The sequence below is a fragment of the Balaenoptera physalus genome (assembly GCF_965194825.1).
Source record: "Balaenoptera physalus genome assembly, chromosome: 19".
In the NCBI taxonomy this organism is placed as follows: Eukaryota; Metazoa; Chordata; class Mammalia; order Artiodactyla; family Balaenopteridae; genus Balaenoptera; species Balaenoptera physalus.
In genome coordinates, this window is record NC_138900.1 from 38,637,143 (window position 1) to 38,657,254 (window position 20,112).

Sequence of the window (20,112 nt, forward strand, 5' to 3'; positions counted from 1 at the left end):
AATCTTTTAGGAAAAATAAAGTTTTGTGTTATTAAATGAAAGAGGGATCAAGGTATAAATTAGACTGACGCAAGACATCTTTGAACGTTACATTTTTGCACAACCTGAACCTGTGGCTTGAGTGAAATTTGTGTATTTTACAGCATTATGTAAAAGAAAAACAAAAGAGTTCTGGTAGTCAAATATAATTGGAAGCTATTGAATTAAATAAAATGAGATTTCATTAGGCAAAACTTTCCAGAACCTTAAATAAGCTAATGGGTGTAGTGAGTCTGTAAGAGGGAAGTATAGAATGCATCATTGTACAAACATATTTGACCCAGACAGATTTTTTTCATGGAATATCTTGTGGGAGTGCTGCTCGGTATGAATCAAGGATCCGAATTTGTGCAGTTTTGGACAGAGACGACCTCCTACACTGTTGGTGGGAATGTAAATTGGTGCACCCACTATGGAGAACAGTATGGAGGTTCCTTAAAAAACTAAAAATAGAGCTACCATATGATCTAGCAATCCCATTCCTGGGCATATATCTGGAGAAAACCATAACTTGAAAAGATACATGCACCCCAATGTTCATTGCAGCACTATTTGCAATAGCCAAGACATGGGAGCAATGTAAATGTCCATCGACAGATGAATGGATAAAGAACATGTGAGATATATATATATATAGATATAGATAGATAGATAGATAGATAGATAGATAGATAGATAGATACATATGCATATATATATATATATGAATATTACTCAGCCATAAAAAAGAGTGCAATAAGCCATCTGCAGCAATATGGATGGACCTAGAGATTATTATACTAAGTGAAGTAAGCCAGACAGAGAAAGACAAATATCATATGATATCCTTACACATGGAATCTAAAAAAAAAAATAATAAGATGCAAATAAACTTATCTCCAAAACAGAAAGAGTCAGATATAGAAAACAAACCTATGGTTACCAAAGGGGAAAGGGGGGTGTGGGGACAGATAAATTAGGAGGTTGGGATTAACATATATACACTACTATATATAAAATAGATAAACAACAAGGACCTACTGTATAGCACAGGGAACTCTACTTAATATTTTGTAAAAAAATAATAATAAGACTCAGAATTTGAAAATACATTTTAAAAAATTGTCCTTTTCAAATACTGCTGGTCCACAGAACAACTTCCCAATGTTCAAAGGCTTGAAAAATATACATAAACTTTATACCTAACCATTTCATTTGCACATGTGCATCCTCAAATATAATCAGTGATATGAATTAGTGGTTATGATCAAGGACATTGATTGCAACAATATTTATAATGCAGAAAGTTTGGAGCAATCTAAATATTCAAACAATATGAAATTGGTTACATATATCATAGTATATCCATCACACAAATTTTCTGTGCAGCCATTAAAAATCACATCAGAAAAAATGTTTCCTCACATGGAAAAATGGTCTCAACATGCTAAGTGATAAAGGCAGAATACAAAGCAGTAAGCCCAGTATGATCTCAATTTTGTTAAGAAAAAAACGAAAAAGGAAAAGGTCTGAAGGGATAGGTATTCCTGGTGACAATCTTCAGATAGCTCAATTCTTTTTTGTACTTTTCTGCCCTCTTCAAATTTACTATATTGATATTGATATATTATGTAAATGAGAGATAAATAGATGATAGAGAGATAGATAGATGATAGAGAGATAGATAGAGGATAGATAGATAGATAATAGATAGATACATAGGAGATAGATAGATGATAGACAGATGATAGATAGATAGCAGATAGATAGATAGATAGATAGATAGATAGATAGATGATAGATAGATGATAGATAGATAGATGATAGATAGATAAGAGATAGATAGGTGATAGATGATAGATAGATAAGAGATAGATGACAGATAGATAGATAGATGATAGATATATTGATAGATAGATGATAGATGATAGATAGGTAGCTAGATAGATGATAGATGATAGATAGATAGATAGATAGATAGATAGATAGATAGATAGATAGATAAATAGATAGATACAATAGTACCGCATTCAGAGATGTGCTGTGGCAGTTACGTAGGTAAGTTTTGGTTATCTGCATGACATACTTCCCTGGAATTTAATGGCTTAAAACAATAACCAAGTTATTATTTAATGTGATTATTATTTTATGTGTCAGCAATCCGAGCAGACCTCAGATGAGAGATGCTTCTGTTCCGTACGCCATGGACTGCAAGGGTCCCTCCGTGGTGTTCGGCCGGCAGCTGGATGGTCTGGAGGGACCAAGAAGGTTCACTCATAGTCTGGTCTTTTGGTGGGGTAGTTGGAAGGCTGGTTCAGCCAGGCTCGCTTCTTCTCTGTGTGGTCTCAGGGTTTCTCCACATGGTTTCTCCAGCTGGCTAGTCGGACTTTTCACAAGGCAGCTCAAGACTCCAAGAAGAAGGAAGTAGAAACCGCCAATCCTCTTAAAGACTATACCCAGAACTGGCAGAATGTCACTTCCTCTGCATTCTATTGGTCAAAGAGTTCCAGACAAGCCCAGATGCAAAGTGAGGGGAAACAGACCAATCTCTGACAGGAGAAGGGTCCAAAAATTTGTGGCCATGTTTAACACCCCATGATGGCATATTTAAACAGCAGGGAAAAAAACAAAGCCTCTTATACTTAGAGAAAGAACTTAGGCTCAGGATTTCTGCCTCACTTCTTAACCACACAGATATCACTAAAGAAGCTCTTCCTCATCTGTAAAGTGGGACCTGTAATCATTATGAAAGTACTTTCCTACATGGTCAAATACTGCACAACTATGAAGAATTATTTGTGTTAAAAGCCCCACATATAACCCAACAAGGCAGAACGTTCATAGATGGAAATGCCACCTATATTACTGGGTGCCAAGAATCATAATCAAGCTTTTAGAGATAGCTTTGACTGATATATGACAGTGTTTGCAAACTGCAACCCTAGTGGCCCACAGGCATGTTTCACCGGGCTGTTGGATCCCATGAAAATCCAAATTCCTGCCTGGGCCCACTGCATTCCCGCCTGGCAGCAGCTGACGGGGCTGAGTAATGGTTGTCCTCTGTTGCGGAGACAGGGCCTCCTGTTCGGCCAGCACTCCACTTCTCACAAATGCATGCGTGTGCTAAAACCTGGCCCACTTCGCGCACGTTACTTGACCGTCCCATGGCCAATTGCACTCGGTACACCTGAAATATAACATGCCCACATTACTCATGAGTCACAGGAGAGGACAAATGCCTGCTTTCTACTATAGTCTATCCATAGTTATGTTCAACGTTTGCCCTAATATCTAATAGCAGATTCATCACGCCGAACAACCGAGAATGGTTTTGACAAAGATGGTGATGTGGATCCAGGGCTAAAGGAATATGACAGAAAATGAGGTTGGAAAATCCTGACCCATCCCCTGTGTCAAGCAGTCTTTGAAATCTAGAAACCATGCCCAGGCAAGCCAGGCCCCAAGAAATCCCCCCTGAGGTCTTCTTGCGGGTAGTATGGGGTTCCTGGATACCGCCGTGCGCCTTGGCCGACTCGGGCCCCCAGAAAGTGTGAGATGCCAGCCCTGTCGCCATTCTCACCACAAACCTGGAATGCATGTCTTCATTTATTTTGAAAAGCTTCAGGACATTTTCCCGCCCAGCTGTTAAACATTAAATGGCAGAGCTGATAGAGACCGACCCAATGTGACTTTGATTTTTGCATACGCCATGATACCCTCTCTGCTAGAGGAGGTCCCTGGGGGGAGTGGGTCCTTAAAGAGATAGTCACCAGCCCCCCCTCCCCACTCTCCCAAGAAGAAAGAGCCCATGCCTCTCTCCACCATCAGCAAGCACAACTGCTTTTAATTCCAAGGAGTTGTTTTCTTTTATCATTCATTTTGGCAGTAGAAAAATTACCCTTTGATATCAAAGAAGGCAAGCCTACTAGAAATTATTATTATTATTAGATTAGTAATAGCGCTGGTAATAAATTGGACCGAACAAGAGTTGATGGAACGGACCCTCCTGGCCCCAAGCACAGAGCTGTCAGCTCTGCTTAACTTGCCCTTCTCTCTGCCCTGGGTTATGAGTACTTGTGTGTCTGTCCTCCTCCCCGCTGGAGTTGTCAGCACCTGGAGGGCACAGGCCTCGTCTTGTTCACTGTTTTACTTCCCAGCCCTCTGTGGCACAAAGCACAGAGAGGTGCTTAATCAATGCACCAAATAGGATATTCAGGAAAGCCTCAATTAGCTGGAAACCTCATTGAACTGAATTTTATAAATGACTCTCTCCTCGAAGAAGGACAAGGCCAACAGGAGGGGAAAAGCTCAAGGATTAGATGGTTTCTGTTCTGTTTGGGCGTTTGTCTTTGAAACATTTTTAAGGGCTGGCCTGGGGTCTGAACATGTTTAATTCTACACTGGGTACTTCCCCTCCCCAGGCCTGGAGAGTAAGTCAGATGAAGGCATGATTGAAGTGAGTTCCTCTTTGTCCCAGAATTATGTTTGGGGCAGAGACAGGGGGATAGCTTCAGACAATGAATATAGGTTGTCCTGGGGCCTAGATATTCATTCATTCATTCATTCATTCATTCATTCAACAAATGTTCATCCACCACTTACTATACACACTGCTCTAGGCAGTAAAGATATAGCACTAAGCCCCCAAGTTCTGGTGAGGAAGGCAGACAGACAAACGAAGAAACGTGTAAACATGTGCTATGTTAAGTGACTCTAAGAACTGCAAAGAAAAATCAAGCAGATCGAGGGAGTAAGGGTGGAGAGTTCCTTAGGAGAGGGGGCTAAGAAAGCCTCTCAGGGAGGGAATGAAACCTACAGAGAGCAGGAAGGAGAGTTCCAGGCAGAGCGCCGGGCCAGTGCAAGGTGAAGAGGGCCCGGGAGTTTGGGGAAGGAGACCTGTGTGATGGCCAGGCTGCCAGAAGGACTTGGGTTTTTATTGAACAGAGGGATAAAGGGATCTGGTTTTGAACAGAGGGATAAAGGGATCTGGTTTACATCTTAAAAGCGTCACTCTGGCTTTTTTTCTGGGACACAGACTGAGGGGGCAGCAGTAAGAAAGAGAAAGGCAGGTACGACACTGCTGCACGATGCAGGCTGCACATGACGGTGACCTGGAGTGATGGACACGGTGGAAAGTGGTCAGTTTCCAGGTAGATACCGATGGTAGAGCCAGCAGGATTTGCTGACGTGGGCTGTGTGTGTTCGGGGTGGGGCGGGGGTGTTGAGGGGAAGCCCCCATCTGACTGTGATGAGAGTCAGAGGGTAGTCAAGGGTGACTCCCAGATGTGGGCCTGAACACCTGGAGAGCCAGTGTGGGAGATGGAGGTGTGGGGTGGGATAGGTGAGCTTACCTGTAAATCTAAGCATCTTCTCGTGTAAAGTAAAATGAGGCCATTGTCATACTGGAGGGGCTGATATCTAAAATGATGAGTAAAGAGATGTGGGTGAAGGCAGATTTTATACCTAGCCTTGCTATATAAAGGTTATCTTTATTCCCTCATCATTTTTGTTTGGAATCTGTGCTGCGTTCTTTCAGGGTTTCTTACCTATTGCTTTCGAATCATGGTTTCTCTCAAAGGGACAAATCAGAATTACAAGGGGGGTGTAATTCATTACACAGATAAAGAGTGTAATTCCTGGGCCTGCCCCTGACCTATGAGTTCTCTGGCTAGAGCTGTGGGCTTGTGTAGGTCACAAAGGTCTCCAGGTGTGCTCTGATGGAGAACTGAAGATGTAAAATTTCAGTGAAGATGCAAACATGTGAAGATGAGAGAGAGTGCCCTGTCTTAGAAGGGTCTCTGATCTTGGGGGTTAAGACCTGAGTTTAAAGAAATATCATTAGAGTTATTATTATTAACACTCTATACTAAGATTCCCCCGAATACCAGAAGAAAATGTGGAGGAAGAGGAAGAAGCTGAGTACTTTTACTGTCTATATTAAAGGTGATATTAAAGTGATTTTATATGGGAAAGAATATTACTCTATAGTTTTACTATTTTATATTTATTATTATAAGTACAATAGACTTATTGTACTTATTGGAATTCAGTAGAAAGTCATAATTTCTGGATGTTCAGTAATCATTTTATACTCTTGAAAGAGTATAAAATGACACAGCTTTAAAAATTACACATGTGCATATGTTTGTGTGTATATATATGTATACATACACATTATAATATGTCAGTGTATCTAGAAAACAGCAGAAATAACTCAAACTCTAATCATTCATGTGACGTGTTTTTTTAAATTTTTATTTAAAGAATTTTACAAAGTAACTATTTACCAACTGTCCCCACTACCAAAAGGCAATGGTACTCTTACCTTTGCTGGGAGGTGTTGAATTCCCTAACTCCACCACTGGGGGGTAGTATCTTCCATTACCTTCTCTCTTTAACATTCATTTCCACCCGGAATATGGGCACATTGGACACACAGTAATTTTCAGGGTGTGGAGGAAAGTCAGGGCGATGTGTCTTAAATGCCAACAAATTTACTGGGTCTTCTTATCATCTCCATTTAAAAGACAAAGAAACTGACACTCAGAGAGGTTAAGTGACTTGCGGGAAGCCACACAGCTAGAACTGTGCAGAGCTGGTTCCAAAACTCAGTTCTAACTGCAGGGACCAATTTGCTAACTGCAGTGCTATGTACCTCTCTGCATCCAATGAAATTATTTCAACCTACTGTCAAAACTGTCCTAAGGGATAAGCTGGTCCCTTGAAAGGTTTTTGAAAACTACAAAGTGCTATACAGATATAAGAAGTTTTATTGGTAGTAAAATTGTATCCTGGCTCTCCCATGTTGCCCTACCAAGATTACATACTCCTTGAGAATGGGGAGCTCTGCCCTCTCCTTTTCTTAGGAAAAGCCCAGCACCCAGTGGGTGCCCCAGACACGCTCACTGACGTGCTCATTTGAATGTATCCGCTCTGTGAAATCAGAGGAGCCAGAATTAATTCGGTTGCACTGTATTATTAATGTTGCTGAGATTGATACCGGTGTTGAATGCCAGAGGAGCATTCCAGCTGCCTGTCCTCTTGAATAGGCAAAGAAAGAGTGATGAAACAGTTCCGAGTTTCCCCACTGAGGGCCTGCCTAGCACTGATTCATAACCTCTGTTCAGACTCCACACCACAACAGGCAGCAAACTCAAGGTGCAGCTTCTTACCAACAGCTTCTATGACAACAGCTGATATTACAGGGTGTCTACCAGATGCCTGACACCATGCTAAGAAGTTTTCATGCATAGACTTCCTTAGTCTTGCCCACAACCTTCTGAGGCAGGAACTACCATGGATCATACCAAGTATGATCCTTATTTTATGGCTGAGGTTCAGAGAGGTTAAGTAACTGGCTGATGGTCAAACAGCTGTAAGGCACAGAGGTGTGTTTCAAAGCCTCAGTCGGTAACCTATATGCTTTCCAACCTCTGAAAATCAAAGATGAGTCAATAGGACAGTACCTAACCAGGTCACCAAACTCTGGACACCCAGTAAAAAGCCTAAGATCCAAGGAAATATACAACCCCCCCCAAAAAGCTGAGGAATTGATTACACAATCAATCAGTCTCCCTCTCTCTCTCTCTTTCTCTCCCTCTCTCTCCATTAGGACACAAGATATTTCTCCTGTATGTGGACAGTTTGATCAATTTCATCTGGAATATTCTATTTGTGCACCAGGACATCAAAATGGAAAGTCAGGAGATCACTGTCACTTCAACAAATAACAAATTATAAAGCAAAGGATGTCATTTGAGTTATTGAGGTTCAAAAGTATCTCAAGACCCATTTACCATTGAGTTAGGCCTCAGCACTCTTGGGAAACAATGCCCAGGTAATTATTTTAAATGAGCATTAATTATGTCATTATTAGAAATGGGGAGAAAATGCAATTTCCTTCTGTCACTTCTTGATATCTTAACTAGAGGAATATTTGCCATGCTATTATAACAAGCCACTGTTCGCATAATGGTGCCCAGGCAATAATACAGAGACATGTACATTTTCATATGAATATATCATGCCTAACTAATGAGATTGCTCATTTCATAACTTCAGTTCCATTTTTATTATTTCATAAAACTGGAAGTCCTTATCCATTTTATGAAAAACACCAAACCTTTGTGAAATTCATTAAATAAGCATAAAAAATTCATTAAACAAGTGAATTGCATTCAGGGCTGCTTTGATGCAAATGCCCTTTAAGCAATGTAAAACTCCATATTGATTTAACCTTTCATGTTCTGATATTTCCATGTGGATATAAAAAAAAAATTCTTTATTCAGGGAATGAAATTAAGTGCTGATCCCTTGATCTCCAGCTGGGCAAGATAGATTGGTCAATTTAAGTAGCTGCGGCTGATCAGCAAACAACTGAATTTAAAAGTATTAAGGCATGTTGATATTTTAAGTATTGTCACCTGCACATCAAGCAAAGGAAAAATATTATTATTCCAGCTCAATTAAGTTTGTGTTTGCCATCAAGCTGACCTTGGAAGGGCCAGCCCACTGGGCCATGGCTTCATGCCCTTGGAAGTTGACAAGGGCAACAGTGGCAAGATGTAAAACACCAACAATAGCCTGAATATTCTGAATTGTGTGGTCAGAGCAACCACAAAATCATTAGCCTGGAGACACGGTCCCCTTGGGCTGTGTCCCCTCATTAGTGGGAGACAGACAGTGGAGCAAACACTAGTTCAGAGGAGGAGAAAGGAGTTTGCCCTTCACTCGAGAAATCCTTCTGGGAACTCTCATTAGGCAAAAAGCACAAGGCAGATTTCAAAGGACTTTAGAGCTGAATGGGCTCTTGGAGTTCCTCTGGCCACTCATTCATTCATTCATTCATTCATTCAACCAATATGAATTAGATGTCTACTCTTTAACAAGCATTATGCTTGGTGCTGGGGGAATAAAGTGTGACTAACACAGCTGTAGCCCTAGATGTTCACAGACATACGAGGAGTTTTGCAATGAAAAAGCTGGTCTCAAAAAAAAAAAAAAAGTCATTGTTAGATGCCTGAATCACATCTCAGCTCTGCCACTTATTAATTGCATTGTGATTCAACCTCTCTGGTCATCAGCTTCCCTATATTACTACTTCATGAGGCTCTTGGACCAACTAAATGAGATGTTGTGTATAAAAACCCTCAGCAAAGCAGATGGAAGCAGACAGTGCCTGATAAGCGGCGGCCATCACGACCATCCTCATCACTGCTGTTGTTTCAATCTGGTCTTCTCCAGTTACAGATAAAGAAACTGAGACTTGGAGAACAGAGGTCACATGAAGACTGGGTAGCAGACTGGGACTCACAGGAGACTTTTCCATGCCAACAGTGGCCCCCACAGCCTCCTAAGCTGTAGGCTTTGGAGTCCAATTGACACCTGACTCAAACTATCTTCTGTGACTGTAAAATCCAGAGGTGGAACTACTGAGGCTTCAGGTGAGGCTTGATCCAGGAGCCCAGCGATGTCACCAGGATCCAGCTTCTCTCTCTTGATTTTTCAGCTCCACTTGCTTGGTTATGACTCCAACCTCAGCCAGAGTTTCTTCACCCAGTCCTAAGATGGCTTTCAGTAGTTTAGAGAGCTTCCTATTTCTTTGTTCATGTCCTGGAGAGGAAGAAAGAGAACCTTTATCTCAGCATTCCCAAAGACCTGAAGACCAATATAATCAGGCCAACTGAATTCACCCTTCCACTCCTGACCCAATAACTGGAGCCAGCAGAGGGAATGCATTGACTGGCTTAGCCTGGTCTCACGCACATTCCACCTTGGGCCAGGGGTGCTATCAGTCTACCCAGAATCACAAAAATCAGGGGCTGTTGGGAAAGTGGGGAATGGTGGGAAAATGCATGCTAGAGATGTAACCACCAAGGTCCTCAGCCAAACTTAAAAGCCACACAAACACAACACTAAAGGGTGAGGATTCTGCCATATCTAACCAGTATCCAGAAAAACAATGACATGAGAAAGAGCTGAGCCTGGATTCTTACCAACACATGCTGAACTGTGAACTCTAAGAGGACAGAGACCACGTTTCTCCTATTCACCGGCATCTCCCCAGGGCGTGGAACTATGCATTTGGGACCATTAAGTATAGTTAGTGGATATGAGTTGTCCAATGACCTGGTAGGAGGCTGCATCCCAGCCCTACCACTGACACATGGGAACTCTTATGCAAAGTGGGAATAATTCAGGATATATCACAGGGTGCTGTGAGCATCCAGTGAAAGAATATCTATAAAGCACACAAAAGAAATCCGGCCGATAGGAAGCATCCAAAAGATGCTATCCATTATTATTATCACTTGGTACTGTCAGACCTCGATCTGTGGCTTCAGGGATGCGTCGCATTAAGGAAAAGTCGCTGCCTCTAGCATACTTTGCATTGTCTTGACCCAGTACCTCTGTCACTGATGTTCCCCTTCTCCTCAAGACCCAGAGCAAAAGCCACCTTCTCTGTGAGCCCTTTCCCAATTCCCCAAGCCAGAAGCAATCCCCCTTGGCCTCACACTCCCACAGATCTTTTTCTCCTCTCTCTTTTGGAACCCTTACCACAGTATAATGCTATTTACCCCTTATTTCCCAGGAGGTACTTAGAAAATGTTGGAGACGATGTATTAAATTCTGCCTGTAGATCAACCCAATCGTGGTACTTCAGTAAAAGACATGCGTCAACAGGAGGGAATTCAATCTTTGGGCTTGGAATCAGGGCCTAGATGTATCTAAAAGTGTGGGCCCCCTTGGTTGCCAGGGCTAAAATCTCAACTCAAACTAGCTAGCAGAGTGTATGGAAAGAAGAGAATAAGAGTATTGTTGTCACAATGGGATGAGGGTGCTATTGATGGAAAGATGCTCACAGACTCAGAGAATATTAAGATTTTTATCATATCAAGGGACTCAGAAATTTACAGAGATGCTACACCAAGCAGAAGATAACAACAGCATGCGCCCATCAGGGCCCCAGACCGAAACCACCTGCTTGGATGAAGGATTTCCGTTTTAATTTTCACGAGAAAGGTCAATGGTTAATACCCTTCCGGCTCTCATCTTCCCTTACCCTTTGCAGCATCTGGCCACTTCCCTGCTCACTTACACCAACACATTCCTGAACTGATACACTGAGTGAATTGAAAGTTGATTCTCTGGGACTAAGTCCTAGAAATTGAATTCTTATCAAGTGTTTAGCTGCAATAACTCTATGAGATAGGTGCTATTATCTTCCTCATTCTATAGATAAAGAAACTGAGACAGAAAGAGCAACTAAGTGACTTGCCCTAGATCGAGCGTTAGTCACCATGTTTACATGATTCCACACCCCAAACCCTCAACCTCTAATCTGCAGCACCTGGTCCACTGTCCGGGATTGAAGGATGGGTGAAACAGCCAGAGCACGTGAGGGACCATGTTACAGCTGGACCTGCTCTACAGTTGATAAAAGCTAAACAACTGGATCCAGAGATTTGCTCTCTCCTCCTCAGACTTAGCGGACGGAATTCATTTTCCCTCACCGCAAATGAGAATCCCCCTTGTTAGGGAACATGGCTGAGTCACAACTTCTGCGCTTCATATCATACAGTTCCACTCAGCGTCCAACGCTGATCCACGGAGGTCAGTGGGGAGGGGTTTTGTGAAAACCAGGCTGCTCCCGCTGGAGCCACGTGGCTGAAGTGAGTAAAACTATTGGTAGGTGCTGAACCTACAGACCATGGATTTCCAAACAGTCGCGAAAGTCCCAGCTTCTCTATTAGAGTTTCGGTAAACTGAAGAGATGAAATATACATGCAAGCCTCCAATGTTAAAAAAAAAAAATGATGAGGTGGAAATCATCATGAGGGTTATATGTCATCTTTAAAACTGCTTGATGATAAGGTTGCCTGCTCACTGCCAGGAAGAATAAAGCAAGAAATACGCAAGACAGAACCACGTGGGTATGCACGGCTTCTGAAACTGGCAAAGCATGTTGCAGGCAAGGTGTGGCCAAGGAAGCAAGTTATCTGCTTTTTTTTTTTTTTGGCCGTGTTGGGTCTTCGTTGTTGCGTGCGGGGTTTCTCCAGTTGCGGAGAGCAGGGGCTGCTCTTCCTTGCGGTGCATGGGCTTCTCATAGCGGTGGCTTTGGGGGCTCAGTAGTTGTGGCTCGCGGGCTCAGCCGCTCCGTGGCATGTGGGATCCTCCCGGACCAGGGCTCGAACCCGTGTCCCCTGCTTTGGCAGGCGGATTCTTAACCACTATGCCACCAGGGAAGTCCAAGTTATCTGCTTTTGAATCTTAATAACTAAAGCAGGCAAAGCGCATGACTGGCATTACTCGGTTCTTCTCTGCCCTTTGTGTCAGCTGTGTGACTTTGGACAAGTCCCTTCCCCTCTCTGAGTCTCAGGGTTGGGAGCGAGCAAAGCTAATAAAGCAGTGTTTTTTTGTTTGTTTTTTTTTAATTTATTTATTATTTATTTTTGGCTGTGTTGGGTCTTTGTTTCTGTGCGAGGGCTTTCTCTAGTTACGGCAAGCGGGGGCCACTCTTCATCGCAATGGGCAGGCCTCTCACTATCGCGGCCTCTCTTGTTGTGGAGCACAGGCTCCAGACGCGCAGGCTCAGTAATTGTGGCTCACGGGCTTAGCTGCTCCGTGGCATGTGGGATCTTCCCAGACCAGCGCTCGAACCCGTGTCCCCTGCATTGGCAGGCGGATTCTCAACCACTGCGCCACCAGGGAAGCCCTAAAGCAGTGGTTTTAAATTTATGTTCTGCTGAGCCCTTAGGCACTTCACAGAAGCTATTGTAGGAGGAGGGTCTGGGGCTCAGGCGGTGGGATGTTGGACCCCCATCCGCACCTTAACCAGAGCACTCTGCTTTTATCTCTTTTATAATCAGAGTTCAGTATGATATTTTGAAAGAAGAAAGAGTTCTGAGGCTAAAAAGAAAATGAAAACCACTCTGCCAACTGAACTCGGAGGCCTTCCAGCCCTCATATCCTAGCAGCCGAGAGAGATAATTGTCTGTGTTTTCTAGTCCTTCGACTTCTTGCAAATGATTTAGGCACCAAAAAGAAACCACACCCAGACTCCTGTCTGCATGCCGCCTTCTGGGGGTACCAGATGGCTCTGTGACCCCCGATAACGAGAAAAGCTTTCCCTCTGGATATAAAACCCATCATAAAGAAAGAGCTTTCTCTCTTGGGCTGGACCTCACCCTCCCCGACACTGCCTCATGGCGGGCATCTTCCTTTCTGCTTTACTGTTTATGTTCCCTTCAGAAAATCCAGAGTCATTGTGGTAAGATGGGGAGTAATTTTCCCTCTTGGCTAAATGGTTTCATGTGTAGTTTTTTGGTGTCCGTGAGATTGAAACAGAGCTTTTAGAGGCCCGGGCAAAACTATCTATTCATTTGAGTTAATAACAACTGCTGACAAACACTATCTTTTCCATCTTGCTGATAAATTATGCCTCTCGTGATGGACATATGATAGTAAAGGCCCTTGGCAGTACTTGAAGGCATTTAACTTAAAACCATTATTAGATTTTAGTTTAGCTCTCCCTTGATACCCTAGTCCAAAAATAAGGCCTGCAGGTACCTCTGAGATATTTAAGTATACATTGTCTTAGGAGACCTCCCTCACACCGAAGGCAAATACTTTAAAAGTTGCTTTGTAATATTAAAAAGAGAGAGAGAGGAAGTGAGAGAAAGAGCGATCTGGCTAGGTTTTTCATGATTACTAATTTAGCAGACTCTCAGTTATATTTTATTGATAGCCCTAACCATAAATTTGCCTTTGGTATGCTTTGCTGCTGGTACCTAAAATAAGATGTGGGAGAACACATAATCCTATGCCTACAGCTTTTCAGAATAAAGTACAAAGGCTCTTTGTGGCAACCCAAGCAAGAGATATTTAAATGGAGAAATTCAGGGCTTAGGCAGTTCTTCAAATTGGGGCAGAAAGAGAAGTCGCTTGCTACCCACCAGTGTATCAGTCTGTCTCCATGTTCATGCAGTTTTAAACACGACATTTCTTCTAGTTTATTCTTGAATTAGGAATACCGATCTCGCCCACATTTTATTATTTGCAATTGGAGAATCATGTTGTGAGGCCCCAAGTTCACAGGAGAAAAATAATACATATTGCACCACTTAAGAGAGTGGTTATATTTATGACTAAAACCTGCCGAGGCTACCAGTGTAATATGTGTTATGAAACGCCTTTACATGCTCAGAGAAACACAAAACTCCGTGCACGGAGCCCATAAAAAGCAATCACTTTCAAGGATTTGCTGTCAGAGTTTTTTTTCTTCTTCCTTTTTAAATCATGAGGTGCCCAAGGATAACCAAGTGTATATATTTTATCTTCTAAATACTAATGAGCTTGAACACAGTGTGAAAGACGAGAGGGCTGATTAACGGGGGACGTAATGATGCCATTATAGGCACTATTTTCTTTATAAATAAATGATCTCAATAAAATCTTTTATCCAAGAGGAATGCTACTATGAACGATTTGATAGCATCTGTAACAGAAGGTGGAGATGCTGCAGCACTATCTTTGTCCTGGCGGATAACGCCGTGTTTTCACAAATTACATCTCCAGAATCAAACCAGTTTGTTTACTCCAGCTTGCCCACTGCTGGAGATCCAGGCAGTGGGAAAGCCCTCACTTTGTGGTACGCCAAGGCCCTTCCCAGCAGGGCCAATGGTCTCTTCTCCTGGCCCCGTTTCTGCAGATGGCAATATAGGGCAGGAACAGAGAGACTTTATAAAGCCCATCTCTTAGTATTATTTTAAAGAAGACAAAGTATCTAATAGTGCGCTCTAGGCAAACACACTCTCAGAGACAGATCAGCTTAACTCCCCGGTATCCTGCAGCACAAAGCATTTTAATAAAAAAAAGATTTTGGCTGCTGCACGGGTCTGAATTGCAGGCCTCTTTCCTAGATGTATGTCCTCAAAGAGAGGCAGCTGGGAGCATAGCTGATGTTACATTGAGCTTCAGGGCCTCTCCTCCAACCCTCCCTCTCCAAACTCAACCTCAGACCCTAAGATGCCAACTGGGGAGCCAAGAAGAAGTCTCCTTTCTCTTCTCCTCCAAGCCATGGCTTGCCTTCCCCAAGCAGGAGAGCCCCAGAGCTGCCCCCCTCTGCTGGCCCACTCTCAAGCCACAGCCTGGGCCAGCCTTCCCCACTACAGGTCAAGAGCAGCTCCTGTTGCCAGCGCTAGGCTTTTCTCTTCTTAGAATCCTGAGCTATTGTCAGCACCTTTTCTGGGAAGCTTTTTTAAGCTACTCCCCGGCTGAGAGAGAGGGCATGGGTTCCAGGGGCACTGGTGCTTTGTCTCATTGTACTAAATGTTTCCTGCCCTCCTACTGTGTGCAAAACGTGATTCTGACCATCCGTCCCCGCCCTCAAGCAGCTCCAAGAGAGAACAGTGATGAAATTGGACCACTTGGTCCAAAGGGAAAAGCTAAAATGGAGTCTAAACATTGGACTATTCATTCATTCATTCATTTTTGAATGTTCCTACTATATACGCCAGGTGGTTTTCTATGTGATGAGGTGCCATAACAATGAATGAACTTGATTTTTATTTTCACAGGGAGAGCCTACTACAACATAACATAATAAATGTAACAATCAGGGCTGTAACATAAAGAGGGTTTGGGGGGGTTTTAGCAGACCATTCTTATAAAAGCCCAGTGTTAGTGATACATCATTTATTAAAACTCTTGGTAAGTCACTAGGGTGCAGTGGGGAGGGGGTCCCCTAAAATGATGAAGAAAAAAAATGTGCTCAACTCTACACTTAAGAGAATAAGTCCTTTTAACTCAAGGACCCTGTGTTTGCTGGACACTTCGGTGATGTGGAAGTCTGGGGCAAATAGTTCATTCCATTTGTCAGGGAATAATAGACGGGGTGGTGGAGAGGAAGGAAGACAGAAGCAGAAAGCAGAATGGAACAGGGTCACTTTTGTGGCCCACGGATATATGACATAAGTTCACAGATTTAACAATTCCTAAAGTTTTGGCTGATGACTGAAATCACCTTGGGAAAAGAGCCAGGACCAGGGTGAGCAGAGTAAGGTACCTAGTGTGCAATATTTAAGGAGGCACTCACTCTCAGGGTCCTGCGAGCACAGAGTTGGCACCTGACCAGGGGCGCCTCCTTAAATTCTGCACACTAGGCAGCTCCCTACCTTACCCTAGTTCCGACCCTAAGGAATTTGAAAACTACTGATTCTTGGGCCACACTCCAGAGGTTCTGATTTAACTGGCCTCGCAATGGACCTGGGCATTGAGGTATTTGAAAGCGCCACAAGTGATTGTGATGTGCAGCCAGTGTTGAGAACCACTGATACAGAGGGTCTCATCAAGCAGAGCACATTAGTAGTGGGCAGAACTGTTAATTATGAATATCAAGGCTTGGAAGAGAAATGGTCAGATTCTTTGCATGCACTTGGCTTCTTCCTAGGTGATTTTGCAAGATTTCAGATTCCCCTCTTCCGATGATGCAACCCTGCTCTTGATCAGAGTGGCCATTGGGAGGTCTTCACCAGCCCACCTAATTCTGATGCCAACCCTGAGAAGCAGATATTACTGTTTTCATTTTATAAAGAGGAAACCAAGGCCCACAGAGATTAAGTCCCTTGTCTAGGAACTTCACAGAAAGGAAATGGGCTGTAGTATTCGACCCTGAGTTTGTCTTCTTGCAAAGCATGTGCTCTTAACCTCCCACTAAGCTACACAGACTCTCCTGGGCAGATTGCCACCTGGAATCAATGGTAATGGGAACCGTGGCTCTGAATTTGTGATCTCTGAATAACTTTACTTATGAAAGGTCTCTTGCACTTGACCTAGGAGAAAATCAAGCCACGTTACGCCTTTTAACGTCCAGTCACCAGAGTTAGCAGGTATCCAGTTCTGAAGCCCACATCTGATTAAGGTTAGATTTCAGGTTTGCTTCTGGCTCCAGGAAGAGTCCCGTGTTACCATGCCCAGATCTCTGAATGATGGCAAGTGAGGCGACTGGAATGCTAGGTCCTCGCTAATTCTCCACAGTCTCCGGAGTGCTCAGCCAATGGTAGCTGCCATGCAGGGATGCTGGGGTGACATGAGTCCTGGGAATGACAGGTCCTTTCAGCTTGGAGATGCCTAATAATCACAGAACATACTGGGAAGGTGCCCTGAAAGGACAGCGCTCGGCTTCCTGAAAGGCACAGAAGATTAAGGGACTGGAGCAAAGGGAGGCTCAGTAAGAGTGTCTTTCAAAAGCCAATACCATAACCACGCAGTGCTCCGAGAGAATGCTATGTCCCAAAGCCAACTTGAGCTGAAAGTGGGGTGGAATGATGTTGGAATAATCAAGGTTTGCATTCTCCATGGTGCCAGCTTTCAGCCATAGAAATACTCCTTCCTTCCATTCTGCTGAAAGCATCACTCCTATGCACATGATCTTCATTGGCTCCCCCTGCTAACTAAGCTAAGTACAAGTTCTGGTTCTTCACTTACCAGCTACATGAACCTGGGCAAGACACTCAACCTCCTGTGACCACAGTTTCTTCACTTGTAATATAAAGATAATAATAGTAGCTACTACTTGTGGTAGATTGATTACAATGTGATTTCACAGCAGCTCCCATCAAGAGGTGGAGACTATTTCCCCATTCCTAGAATCTGGGCTGGCCAGATAAAATAGTGACTGTGCCAGTTCCAAACCTAGACCTCAGAGGCTTTGAATGTTTCTGGTCTCTATCTCAGAATCCTACCAAAGACATGTGAGCAAGCCCAACTAGCCTGCTGAAAGGATGTGAAAGCATTCAACAGAGGCTGCCCAGCTTAGGTCATCTTAGACCTGCCAGGCCCAAGCTGACCCATCAGTTGAATACAGACATATGAGTGAGGCTGAAATCAGCCAAGCTTGACCCAGATCTGAAGAACCTCTCTAGACTCATGATAAATAACAAATAACTGTAAATTTAAGCTACTAAATTTTGTAAATGTTTGCTACACAGTGATAGCTAACTGATATACTATTTTATAGAGTTTTTATGATTATCAAATGAGATCATGTATCTAAAATGCTTAGCACAGTGCTTGGAACAGCCTAAGTGCTCAATAAATACCAATTTGTACTAGTAACATTACTAATAGTGGTAGCAAAAGTAGAAGAGTATACTCTAAACTTCTTATCATAATGTTCAGTGTATCTTGTCTATCTTACAGTATGGTACCTGGATTTAAGCCAGATTTAGCTACTCTCCACACACACTTTGCACTTCTTATGTCTTAAACTTGATTAGACCCTTCCTCCTACCTGGAATGTTCTTCACAACGTGTGCACCTCCCAAATCATCTCTGACCTTGAAGCCTTAGCTGAAATGCTATCAGCTCCAAGAAACGTTCAGTGATGTCCATCGTAGAATCCATTTCCCATTTTTCTGTGTATCCATAGCACTTGGGTGATTCATCATAAGATTATACTTTGTCTTGTTTTGGACCTAATTATGCCTGCTGCCCCTGCATGACTTTAGGCTTTCTGAAGGCAAGCCTAGGACATGTTCATCTCTGCTCTTCCCTAGTGGACTCAACACAGTGCCCAAATGAGGAATGGCAAAAACTAAAAATTAAAATTTGGGGTGCAAGTCATCCCTAATGAGTTGGTAGTCTTCCAGGAGTGCTAAGTTGAAAAGGATTGTGAGGCTGCATCCAGCTCAATTAGAAACATCTTTCATGGGCACAAATGGGAAAGGGGCACCATCAGATCAGGCCCTTGAATGTTTGCCAATTACATTCAGTTTTAAAACTCCATATCTGAAACAACAAAATATGATATGATGCTGCATTTCTATAGCATGTCCAACTGTCATTTCATTTATCCTTGTGACAACCCTGTATTTATTACTCTCCACTTTACAGAAAAGGTTAAATGGCTTGGCTGAAATCACGCAGCTAACAAGAGGCAGGACCCAAACTTGAATGTAGATCGCCTGCCTCTAAACTCAAGGCTGCTTTTATTATGGGATATGAATTGTCCTAATTGACATCATAGCCCTGAGTTTATATTTTCATGCACCATGGAAATTCGCTAAAATTATGGAAATTGGAATATTTATTTAAAACACAGGAAAGTACATATTGCCAAAAGCACACATGCACATGGGCAAGCATACACATAACAGTGAGATATAAAATCAAAGAGCTTGCTTTCAGTTCTTTCCTACTATAATTCTCAATGTGGGCAAGTGGGCACGGCCATCGTTATTGCTATAATTGCATCATAAGGTCATAATTTAATGACTGATTTACTCAGTAGAAAATGAAAACAATATTTCTAGTAGAGTAGTCTTGGCTGGGGAATAAAGGTGTTCTGGTAAATCCAATGTTCTGGCTAATAAAAAGGGACGACGTGGAATATATATACAGTAGTAAGGAACAATGAACTAGACGTACATAAAACAATGTGGACAGGTCACAAAGCAGAAGGCTTCAAGAGATAAGTAGGAAGGAGAGCAAAATGTTCAGTACAGGGCTTCCCTGGTGGCGCAGTGGTTAAAGATCTGCCTGCCAATGCAGGGGACACGGGTTCGAGCCCTGGTCCTGGAAGATCCCACATGCCCTGCAGCAACTAAGCCCGTGCGCTACAACTACTGAGCCTGCACTCTAGAGGCCGCGAGCCACAACTACTGAAGCCCGTGTGCCTAGAGCCCGTGCTCCTCAACAAGAGAAGCCACCGCAATGAGAAGCCCGCGCACCGCAACAAAGAGTAGCCCCTGCTCATTGCAACTAGAGACAGCCCGCGTGCAGCAACAAAGATCCAACTCAGCCAAAAATAAATAAATAAATAAAATTTTTAAAAAAATGTTTAGTTCAATCCAATTCATATAAATTAAACACACACACACAAAACCACATTACATATTTTACATATATCATATTTATCCTTACATACGAAGGGGAGTGGAAATGGGTATCACAAAAAGAGAAGGAAATAAAGTTAGCAAGAAGGGCTTCACTCAAACAATGATAATAATTGGCTAAGAATTTTTTAATTAAAAACAACTTTAGTCCCTGTATAAACAGAAAATGGATTCAAAATATACAAATACCTCAAGTAGT

At 42.8% G+C, this 20,112-nt stretch overlaps 1 long non-coding RNA gene across 1 annotated transcript in view; it reads left to right on the forward strand.

Annotated features, from left to right (window-relative positions):
• Positions 1-5,011: 5,011 nt before the first annotated feature.
• The window catches only part of LOC309648414, a 186,278-nt gene continuing 171,177 nt past the window's right edge, over positions 5,012-20,112 (forward strand). Inside the window, exon 1 of the long non-coding RNA XR_014256659.1 lies at positions 5,012-19,662. This is a non-coding gene — a long non-coding RNA (uncharacterized lncRNA). The remainder of the gene's footprint in view (positions 19,663-20,112) is intronic.